Source organism: Triticum dicoccoides, chromosome 1B (assembly GCF_002162155.2).
Source record: "Triticum dicoccoides isolate Atlit2015 ecotype Zavitan chromosome 1B, WEW_v2.0, whole genome shotgun sequence".
Taxonomy (NCBI): Eukaryota; Viridiplantae; Streptophyta; class Magnoliopsida; order Poales; family Poaceae; genus Triticum; species Triticum dicoccoides.
This window is the reverse complement of record NC_041381.1, coordinates 134,933,773-134,946,174: the sequence shown is the minus strand read 5'-3', so window position 1 is coordinate 134,946,174 and position 12,402 is coordinate 134,933,773.

Here is a 12,402-nt window from a genome sequence, read left to right as displayed (position 1 = left end):
TCCTTCGCTATTAGTCGGGTCACGCATGTACAGTTGACATACACTTTTTTCCTCCTCTTTGCCACTTTGAAGAAAAAAAACTATTCACACCAATATAAAAAAATGTGGGTTTTGACTTGGTGTCAAAGAATAAATTGCCGCTCAATCATCATGCCAACTTCTAAGGGTTGTTTCTTTCCCACTCGTTTCTATCTACTCGTGTTTCTATCCCAGAGTGTTGGGTTTGATACGTCTTTAACGTATCTATAATTTTTGTGATGTTTATGTTACATCAATATTATTTTTTATTAGACTAACTTGTTAATTCAGCGGCAAGTACATATTGTTGTTTTTTTTAGTGTTTTTGCCTTCCATGGAAAAATGGTATATCCATAGACAAAACATATAATAAAAATACAATGATGATATATGGACCAAAGGCCCCCATTGGCTAGAAACCCACCTGACATGAGCCCTTCCACGCAGCCCTGGCCTGCCTGTGTCGCCTAGCCACTTGGATAGTTTGGAGCTTCTTGGGTGTCCTTTAACCATGAACTTGTCCCCGAAGTTTTGTCCACCTCCTTAAAAAATTAGACTTTTTGGTTATAGATATCAAGAGTAATAAAATGGTGACGGTACTCAGAAAATGACATCCAAAAAACTACTCCACAAAAAGTTAAATCCAATATCGGAGGCGACTCTCCTCTCCACACCCATGGCCACCTAAAAACTAAGGTGAGAAACCCTTCCCCACTAGTGGGAGGCCAAGGAAGAAGAAGGATGAGGGGGTTGTCTCCTGCTCTCTTCCGGTGGCGCCTTAGCGCCATCATCATCATCTTCATCGACTGCGACACCATCTCCTTCATCATATCCCTCCATCTATACACTAGTAAACTAACCTACAAACCTCACTAATCCCCTACTTAAACATGATTTTTGATACAATGAACTATTGTCCAACTATCTACTCTGTTGTTGTTATGTCTGAGTAGTTTTCTTTTGTCATTTGGTATTGGTGATATGGTGTTGTGGATTAGTTGTAGCTATCTACTGCTCCCCCAAATTGTATGATTGATATGGTGTTGTGCTCTTGTGCTAATGTATGAGCACACACGATAGTTGGATCAGACTTGAGGTTACTAATATGCTGAGATGAATATGCATAAGGTGACCGACGTGAGATGAATATGCATAAGGTGGCCAACATGACACATATTACCGTACCTAAGTATAGGAATCAAAGCATATGGGATAATGATTAATCATATATCTTAATGATACGGTTTGATCTACCTTAATGAATACTTAGTATTTGCGGATGCTTGATAAGAGTTTCAACCATAAGAACATGCATGTTAGGTAGTGATCATAGGCCTCTTCCATATATAAAGACTTAAAAACATGATTATCGGTTATAGTATCATAGTCAATGGCCTAGGGACAATTCCACTCTACCATCACTACTTTCACACTCGCTCTTGTTTACTTTATTGCATCATTAAATTTGAATATGTGGCTTTTATTTACTTGCACATTGTAATCTTGCATGCTACCTTCTCTGCACTTGCATTTTAAGAGAGTCTAGGTAAGCAAATCTTTGGTGTACAAAAGGTTGTATCATAGGCAGATAGAACATGAGAGAATAGGAATCCTATCTCTAGAGCAACTTTAGTAGAGTTGCCATATGGGACCCATGGCCATATAACCGCCAAAGTGATAATTTTCGGCCAAAATGATACTATAGTAGGGTACCATATGATCCCGAATCATCATAATTTATGGAGGATGCTCCATAATAAGCCCCATGATCCTCCACCTTCGGCGGCCGTGGATATTGGTTTGGAGTGTGTGTCATCCTCAACCGCTCAAGCGAGAGGGAAGTTTCACCTCTTTCCTCGACCTCCCGCTTACAAGGGGAAACATGCGCATTTGGTAGTGGAGAGGCGGTGCATCAGAAGGTGTGCATTCGACATCAAAATGGTGGCATTCAACAAGACTAATCACAACATGTTGAACCTAGCCCCCCTTGAAAATGTCGTCCCCGACTGCGACCAGGACGGGCAGGAATGGGACGATGACGACGAGGTCGCCAGACCAGCACTCAATGATGAGTTGAGTCGTCACATATGCATGTGCCCCGTGCCTTGCATTCACTGTCATCGTGATGGGGAGCAACTAGTGCTTTTCCCAAACGTAAAAAAGTCATCAGCTTAGTAAAATAAGTATTGGTAATCAACTTTTCTATCCCTATGTAACCACTCCGTAATGCAATGTTATCTCAAATAGTATTTTAATCCCTCGAATTGAGTGTATTTTATGCAACAACAACAAGCAAAAAATGAAAGAAAAAATATGGAGGCCGCGTATGACGAGTCAGTGTTTGCGCACAGCCGTAGCAACATCTATATCCATATGGAGCACGGTCCATATACAATATTGCGACTCTGCTAGATTTACTTAGCCCCCTTGAAATATCGACTCTCCATAGTACCACCTCCACGTTGCAAAGTGGTATAACAATTCTCTGCACTACCCTGCACTTGGGAATTATCAGGGGTCATTAGTTGGCACAGTTTCTAGTTGCGGCAGGTGATGGTGGGTCGTCATTTCTTGCTTTTGAACGATGTTTCTTATGGGATGGGATAATGTGCAGTGTGGACAGCCAGACTCGGCTTCACCTTCTTCTCGTTCCCCATTCTTGTCATTCATCTTGCTTTTTGTTTGCTTAGCTGCCGGCCACTGCTCTTTTTGTGATCATATGTTGTTTTGCTTAATGCCTTTGTATGGTTCAACACATTTTTTCTTCGAGAGATGGTATGGCTGTAGGTGATGGTTTTTTCTCCGTGTGTATTGTGTTTCCCGGTTCTCCGGTCACTATGTTGAAAAGATGTGACATTTTGTAGAGATAGGAGGTTTTTGAATGTTGTATATGCATAGGTGGTGAAACTGTCAAATCGTTTCCCATGTTGTTTTCCCGTATTAGAGTGACTGTTTAACTATTTCATTGGTATCATTTATCACAAATCGTTACTGTGTTTTAACAATCACCGGGGGAGAGAGTCTCCACTTGAATATACTCAAGAGTTACAAGAGGCGCAGGAGCACGAGGAGATGTAGTGCTGCCAAGACACAACGATGTCCTTTTGAGACGGTTCCTTACACCTAAAAGTAGTTCATTTAGAGAAGGTGGAGACGATACTCCTGATTGTATCGCGTGAAGGGGCTGGATGTCTCCGCGGAACGTTGTTACATTCTGAGAATTCTAAATCTTCCAGAGGATGGAGAGTGCATCCGAAGGGCAAATGTTGTTGTCGAGGCCTGCCGCGCGAGTTGTATCGATGTTTTGCTAGTGGCACCCAAGTCCCATCATTCTTCAAGAAAAAGTACACCATAATTAAAGAGCACCACGCATGATGGTGGTCAAACCATATTTGTAAATAGCTTACCATCATTGCTCACCATCTGGAGGCCACTCGATACAACAAGAGGAGAGCTACTTCTCCACTAGGTATCCCAGGAGTTGTTAATTCTGAAAAAGAAAACTTCCGAAATTATCGCGTAATAAATAAGCTAATTATAAGCTCTTTTGTAGCTCGAGCCTCCCACTCCTACGCTCTACGGCCCTGCTCCAAAGAAGCTCAGTCTCTTCTTCCACCGTCCATACGCGCGAACTGCAACATGCAGCAGGAGCGCCCGAACATTACGCAGAAACTAGTACTAATAAAACTGCAGATCGAGCGGCCAGTAGCAGGCCCGACGAACGACAAATTCTACTGCCATTGTTTCGATCAACATTTGCATGAAAAGACCGAACGGCACTAGGGCAGCAGCAGTGAAAGGTGGTATAAGCAGTGTGCGCGCGCCCCAGTGAGGGAATGTCCCCCAGACCAGGTACCGCACGCCCCCCGACCGCGCGGGCTCGATCATGCCGCTGGGCCTGCGGCTTACAGCTGGGCCCCGTGCCGCTGCATGGAATCGGGGCCATCGGTTTTATACATGGACCTAGCGCCAGTGAAAGCAAAGTGTGTGTGGTGTAGGGTCATGGGGGCCATGAGTGGGCCTGCGGGCCTTTCCCGCTATAAAAATTATGAAGGCCATGAGTGTGTTTTCCTGTCACTGGTCTCCCTCTCCGTCTCCCTCCATGTGTGTGCAAAGTGCCTTTGGGTCGCCGTGGAAGACAGAGAAAGATTAACAAGCTAGAAAAGGAGGGCTGAGAGGGGGAGATGCTCTCGCCGCAAACGTAATGATGCGATTCTCGCATCTCTGTGTAGGATCTCCAAAGGCTTTCCTCTTTGTTTTCTTCTTCGTTGGGTGCTTCATCACCTAGCTATCACGCTCAAACTTGGACGTCCTAAAAAAAAAGGTTGTATGCATTTTTTTTCCGGAAACACAAAGTTGCGACGTTTATGTTGTGACCCACTATACACGTGGAATCTTCTTGAAACCCCTCTCTAGTCGTTAACCACACACCGCGGTTGTACTAAAAAAGGCCTCACCACAATCTTATATCCTCATAGAATCGCTCACTACGTGTGCATTTGCATTGAGAGAGTGCCTCCCTCTTGACGGTCACCCCATGGGCATTGTCGGATCTATCGGGGTCCCATGTATAGAACTGCACGCACCAGTCAGTTCACCCAAATGCTTAAATTAATAGGAAAAGGTTGGATATGCATTTATACGTCAACACCATGCCATCACTTTTAAAAATACAAAATAGTATCTATAAGTTCAATTTTATTTTGAAATTATTCATTGCAAATTACAAAATACTATTTATAGTGTAGTTTTTCACAAATTTTAAACAGATATATCGAGCTTATAAAATGTTTATACTATGTATAGGTAAATGGTGGCAGCCCCAAAACTAATTAAGATCCTAAGTCCACCAGCGAGCGGCAACATATGCAACAATGTTTTAAAACGTACAACGTGTCTAGGGTCTATTTTGAAATCTACAATGTGTCACCACCAATAGGAAGAATACTCTTGAGATGATGAGCTTGGTGATGGCGGAGATTTTACATTCAGGTGACTCCTTCAACTAAACTTCATGTTCCTGTGCTAGAGATGAAAAGCGGCAACAAGATCACACAATATACACACATTTTTATAAGGATGCAGTATGCTCTTAACATCAACTTAGCAAATTGTAAACTTACAAAAGTTACGGGTATAACCATCCTCATCGTGTGTCCCCTTCCATTCTTTTTGTGTAGTGCAACTAAAGTGGAGTCACGTCATCAATGTGACATTTTAGTGGCATTGTTCAAAATACTTTTAAAAAAAATTGATGTGCAGTACCCTAAAAGGCCGTAATAGCAACGGTGTGCCTAGAAAATCATGGTTGCACGAAATAAACAACATGTTCATGTGCTGTATACTTGAAAGCGATGCATAGGTGCCAATAACTAGAATTAGCATAATATATAAAGATTAATATGCAAGTTCACATAGGCATTGCAAAGTTAATAGACACTTCATTGGGGAATTAATATGCATACACTCATGGAGGCATCACAAGCTACTCTCATATAGGGAATAAACCTTGGCATTACAAAATAGTAACATCCAAAATAGTTCTGATCTATCTAGATGCACAATAAGATATAAACTAGCAACACTTCGAGGAGAAGGCATGTTCCACACAGTTATTATTCTGCACGAGTTCGCCAAGCTCGGTGGCGGCGTAGCTAGCATGGCGACACCACAGATTATGTGTATGGCGTTGCGCAGCGGCGACCAGATCATCAACAATAGCGAGGCCGACATCAACCGAAGGTGCTGCCTGTGAAAGAGAGATTTGGGGGAGGCGCAGGAGGTCTACTGTTGTAACGCCCCGGATACGATGCGCCAGGTGTCTGCCAGTTATTCGCCGTCGTTGCCATGTCATTTGCTTCCGTGTTGTATATTGTCATGTCATCATGTGCATTTCATTTTGCATATGTGTTCGTCTCATGCATCCGAGCTTTTTCCCCGTTGTCCGTTTTGCAATCCAGCGCTCCTATGTCATCCGGCGTTCTCCTTTTGTCTCTCGTTGTGAGCGGGTGTTAAACTTTCTCAGAATGGCCCGAGGTTTGCCAAGCGGCCTTGGTATACCACCGGTAGACCGCCTGTTAAGTTTCGTGTCATTTGGAGGTCGTTTGATACTCCAATGGTTAACCGGGTAACCGTAAAGCCTCTTTTGTTGCAGCCCAACACCCCTTCCAAAGTGGCTCAAAATCCAGCAAACTCCCCTCCATGCTCTCGGTCGTTCGATCATAATCGTGTGGGCGAAAACCGCTCCTCATTTGGAGTCTCCTAGCTCCCTCTACCTATAAATATGTGGCCTCCCCCGAAAATCCCGGTCTAACCCTAGATCAAACCTCCCTCTCGCCCGCCGGACATGTCCACCCCGCTGCCGGACGCGTCCACCGCCGCCAGCCACCTCACCCCGGCCAATAGGGTGTCGCCACGTCAGCCGCCGCCGCGCCCCACCCACTCAGCCGCCACCACCTGTCCCTCCCCGTCCCACGCGCCGCCGCGGCCCGCCAGGCCCGCCGCGGGCCCGTGCGAGCCCGGCAGCCCCCGCGCCTGAGGCACCCTAGGCCCAAGCGCCTCAGCCCCGCGCCGCCGCTCGCCGGCGCCGGCTCCCGGCCGCGCCCCGCCGGAGAAGCTCCTCGCCGGCAGCGTCCTGCCTCGCCGCCGCGCGCCCTTCGTCGCCCTTCGCCGCGCCCGGCTGGCCCCGCTCCCGGCCCTGCTGCCCCTCGCGCCGGCGCCGCGCCGCCGCGGGCTCTGCCCCGAGCGCCGCCGCCCCTCGCCTCCGCACCTCCCCGGCCAGATCCGGCCGCGGGAAGGCCGGATCCGGCGCCCCCTCGCCGACCCCCTCCTTCTCCGGCGCCCTCTCCCTCATCTCCGGCCGCCGCAGCCCGCAACTCCGGCGAGCCTCGTCCTCCGCGCCTCGGATTTGCATCTGGAAGACAAGGTTGACCCCGATTTTCGTCTAAGTCCCTGATATTTTTGCATTATCATGCCATGTTTATCGCATCGTATCTCTGCATCCGTAGCTCCGTTTCGTGCGTGTAATATGTAAAATTGTTTGTCTCGACGAGTACTTCATTTCATTCCATTGCATTATTTTCATTTGAGTTCATCTTAATGCCTGAATCATCATTACAAGAGTGCTTCATAATGTTTTCTGCTGTCTGTTAACAGAACTAGCTCTTTTGTCATTTTTTCCATGTTTGATGTGTGCATCCTATGAGGTTGATGTCTACATGTGTTTTGATCTATGCTATGTCTTATTTACAGAGATGCTTACCATGTATTTTTGTGATCAATGTGGTGACTAGCACAAGCATGCAAACTAGGCTTCGTGATATTGCTGATTTTAGTCCCTGTTCTGCTGTTATTTTGATGCCATGTAAACTTGATGCTACAGAGAGATCCATGCATATTTTGAGATACTTCAGTAAGAGTGTTTTGAACATATGGTGTTTATCTATCCATTCATGCCCTTGGTTGCAATTATAGAGTAGTCTAGCATGTCATTTCCGTGCTCTACTTTTGCTTCAAAATGTTTCCTGGCAGATTGTTTACATGTTATTCAATTTTGCCAAGCTTGTTGTAGTTGATCCTTGCATGCTATGGACTTGCTCTTGCCATGCTTAGCTTCATAAACATGTCTTCTTACTGTTGGGTACCTTGTCATGCCATGTATTGATCTGTGGTGAGTGGTACAAGCTCATTTACATGCCTTCATAATTCTGTTCCTCCCATGTTTGAATCTGTATTATAACTTGCTATGTTTACATGGGTGCCATCATATTTTCTGCTCCTTTTTGGCTCATGGTAAGTAAGGGACTTTTGATCTATGCATTTAGTAGATTCATTCCATACCTTTGTTTGCCATGATAAGTTCCTGTAACATGTTATTTGATAGCTCTAAACATTGCATCCTGATGTTATTTTCTGCAAAGTCTGAATTGTTATTACTTGCAATCTTGCCATGTGTGTTTGAGCATGTTCTAGTAGTTTCTGGAGATAGCTCAGTGTTCATGTTTTGTTATGCTTTACCTGTACATCATGTCCATGTCTTTTGTTTTCATGTTGGGGTGCTGTAGCATATAGTTTTGATGCTTGCAATATGCCTAGTTGCTGTTTTGGGCAGATTGTTATTATAACTTGTATAGTGTGTGTGTGTTGAACCGTTGCTCCGTTTTGAGTGTGCTCAATGTGAAACTTGCTTGATTTTGCATGTAGTTTCATATTATCATGTTGCATCCTTGTTTTGGTGTGTTTGCTTGATGTTTGGGTGCATTTTGCATCAATGCCATGTTTAACTTGTTTTGCTCATATCTTCTAGGCCGTAGCTCCGAACTTAATGAACTTTATATGTAACTTGACTAGAATCTCGTGTAGGTCATCTTGGTGCTCTTTAACTTGCTGTTTAAACAACTTTAACATAAGGTTTATTCAGATCTGGACCAACTTCGAAATTTGCATATGAGGACTTACCGGAATTGTTATATGTTGTTCCTGACCTCATTTAAACTTGTCTTGATGTGTTGCTTTTGTTTGCATCCTCTCTTGCCATGAGTAGCTTCATGTATATTTGTCATGCATCATGCTTGGTTGTGCATCATATCTTGTATATGTGTGATGTGTTTACCATGTTGTGTGCTTCTTCTCGATAGTTCCCGTTTCGTTGCGATCGTGAGGATTCGTTCGTCTACGCTTGGTTCGGCTTCATCCGTTCATCTTCTTCATGGACTCGTTCTTCTTCCTTGCGGGATTTCAGGCAAGATGACCGCTACCCTGGATCTCACTACTATCATTGCTATGCTAGTTGCTTCGTTCTATCGCTTTGCTGCATTACCTATCTTTTGCTCTTCAAGCCTCCCAAATTGCCATGAACTTCTAACCTTTGACACCTTTCCTATGCAAACCGTTGCTTGGCTATGTTATCGCTTTTGCTCAGCCCTCTTATAGCGTTGCTAGTTGCAGGTGAAGTTGAAGATTGCTCCATGGTGGACAGGATTTTGGTTGGGATATCACAATATCTCTTATATTATTAATGCATCTATATACTTGGTAAAGGGTGGAAGACTCGGCCTTATGCCTGGTGTTTTGTTCCACTCTTGCCGCCCTAGTTTCCGTCATACCGGTGTTATGTTCCCGGATTTTGCGTTCCTTACGCGGTCGGGTGATTTATGGGACCCCCTTGACAGTTCGCTTTGAATAAAACTCCTCCAACAAGGCCCAACCTTGGTTTTACCATTTGCCTCACCTACCCCTTTTTCCCTTGGGAGTCGCGCATCTCGAGGGTCATCTTTATTTTAGCCCCCCCGGGCCAGTGCTAGTCTAAGTGTTGGTCCGAACTAGAGCCCTTTGCAGCGCCCCCTCAGGGAAACTTGAGGTCTGGTTTTAGTTGTACGGATTGCTCATCCGGTGTTGCCCTGAGAACGAGATATGTGCAGCTCCTATCGGGATTGTCGGCGCATCGGGCGGTCTTGCTGGTCTTGTTTTACCATTGTCGAAATGTCTTGTAAACCGGGATTCCGAGTCTGATCGGGTCTTCCTGGGAGAAGGAATATCCTTCATTGATCGCGAGAGCTTATCATGGGCTAAGTTGGGACACCCCTGCAGGGTATAATCTTTCGAAAGCCGTGCCTGCGGTTATAGGCAGATGGGAATTTGTTAATGTCCGGTTGTAGATAACTTGACACCAGATCTGAATTAAAACGCATCAACCGCGTGTGTAGCCATGATGGTCTCTTTTCGGCGGAGTCCGGGAAGTGAACACGGTTTCTGTGTTATGTTTGATGTAAGTAGGATCACTTCTTGATCATTGCTAGCTTCACGACCGTTCCTTTTGCTCTCTTCTCGCTCTTATTTGCGTATGTTAGCCACCATATATGCTTAGCCGCTGCTGCAGCCTCACCACTTTACCCCTTCCTTTTCCTTTAAGCTTTGCTAGTCTTGATACTCATGGTAATGGGATTGCTGAGTCCTCATGGCTCACAGATTACTACACCAACAGTTGCAGGTACAGGTTTTGCGATGATCATGACGCGAGAGTGATGTTTGCTTTTGTTGGAGTTCTTCTGCTGCTTCTGCTTCGATCAGGGATAGGTTCCAGGTCGGCAGCCTGGGCTAGCAGGGTGGATGTCGTTTGAGTTTCTGTTTGTGTTTCATCCGTAGTCGGATATTGCTCTTATGTTTTGTGATGTTGTATTCGTGTGGCATTGTATGCCTTATGTATGTATCCCCATCTATTATGTAATGTTGATGTAATCATATCCACCTTGCAAAAGCGTTTCAATATGCGGGTCTATCCTTGGTGGGACCTTCGAGTTCCTTTTGGATAGGGTCGCATATTGAGCGTGACAACTGTGGCGGCCTGGGATGGGGGATGGGGACAAATGGGCTAAGGTTTAAGATAAATGGACGCTACGGTGTTATGTAGTTAGAGTTTTACCAGACTGAAGGGGGCCACATCCTTAAAACATACTTGAAAACTTAGAGGCAATAGATCCGGTTTGTAGTCCAAAACAACCTTGAATACTTGTTTCTACAATAGCCAAAATTCAAAGCCATCGATCATAAAAGGATCGGACTCACGAGAAAAACACATCAAATGCATCTAATAAATTGCATACATTCAATGAGCCGCTTGAGAAAGCACTGGCACATGTCGCCGCACACACGAGACAGATCAAATGAGGAGATGAATGCCGCTGACACCACTAAAATCCTACTTTGGGGATGCACCAGCAGCCCCTCACCTTCGACACATGTAAACGTTGGTTATAGATCTGGGGATGGCCCCCGACACCCACACAAACCGCAATGTGCCACCACTTTGAACCACCACTACCACTACATGTCGTCGTGAGCTCAGTTAAGGCTCTTCTAACTTCGCCTTAGCACCTCGCACCAATACGATTGGAAATCCGGGGACTCCATGCATGAGGTCAAAGGAGTTCCGCAATGTCGCAAGGAATCTAGATCCACCATTGACATCATCGAATATGTTATCATGTGCCATGTCCGTGACGCGACACCGCCACCACTGTGCCAAATGTCACCATTGTAGCAGATGACACGGTGGAGCCTCCCCAATCCTCGACACTGAGGGAGTCCTCTATTAGAGGGTATCCGGACAGCCGGACTATATAGTTTGACCGGACTGTTAGACTATGAAGATACAAGATTGAAGACTTCATCCCGTGTCCGGATGGGACTCTCCTTTGCATGGAAGGCAAGCTTAGTGATTCGGATGTTAGATCTCCTTCTCTGTAACTGACTCTGTAACCCTAGCCCCCTCCGGTGTCTATATAAACCGGAGGGTTTAGTCCGTAGGACAAGAACAATCATAATCATAGGCTAACTTCTAGGGTTTAGCCTCTATGATCTCGTGGTAGATCAACTCTTGTAATACTCATATCATCAAGATCAATCAAGCAAGAAGTAGGGTATTACCTCCATCGAGAGGGCCCGAACTTGGGTAAACATCGTGTCCCCAGCCTCCTATTACCATTAGCCTTAGACGCACAGTTCGGGACCCCCTACCCGAAATCCTCCGGTTTTGACACCGACATTGGTGCTTTCATTGAGAGTTCCTCTGTGTCGTCGCTGCAAGGTTTGATGGCTCCTTCAACCGTCAACAACAATATGGTCCAGGGTGAGACTTTTCTTCCCGGACAGATCTTCGTGTTCGGTGGCTTCGCACTGCGGGCCAACTCGCTTGGCCATCTGGAGCAGATCGATAGCTACGCCCCTGGGCATCAGGTCAAGTTCAGAAATCTTAACTACACAGACGACATCCGCGGAGACTTGATCTTTGACGGATTCGAGCCTGCTTCATGAGCGCCGGACGGCCACGACGAGCATGACTTAGATCTACCATCGGACCGTGTTCAGGACATCGCACCTGCTGCAGCTCCGGACTTCAATATGGAGCAAATCGCACAATCCAAGGACGGGTGGATGGACCCCGCCACGGAGGCTGCACACTCATCGGCTTTGGAGCCGAACACAGACTTCGCCTCTAAGGAAATCTGTGTGGCCGGACCCCCGGACTCGTCTCCGGCTTCAGGGTCCTAACCGCGTGCATCCGTGCCCATCGAATCGGATTGGGCACCGATTATGGAATTCACCACCGCGGACATCCTTCAGCACTCACCCCTCAGTGACGTGCTAAATTCATTAAGGTCTTTCTCTTTGTCAGGAGATTCTTGGCCGAACTATATCCGGCTCGAGTGGGAAGCGGATGACGAAGAAATTCGTTACCCACCCACCACCCACTTAATTGCCACAGTCGATGATTTAACCGACGTGCTCGACTTCGACTCTGAAGACATCGACGGTATGGACGACGATGCATGAGAAGAACAGGAACCACTGCCCACAGGGCGTTGGACAACCACCTCTTCATATGAT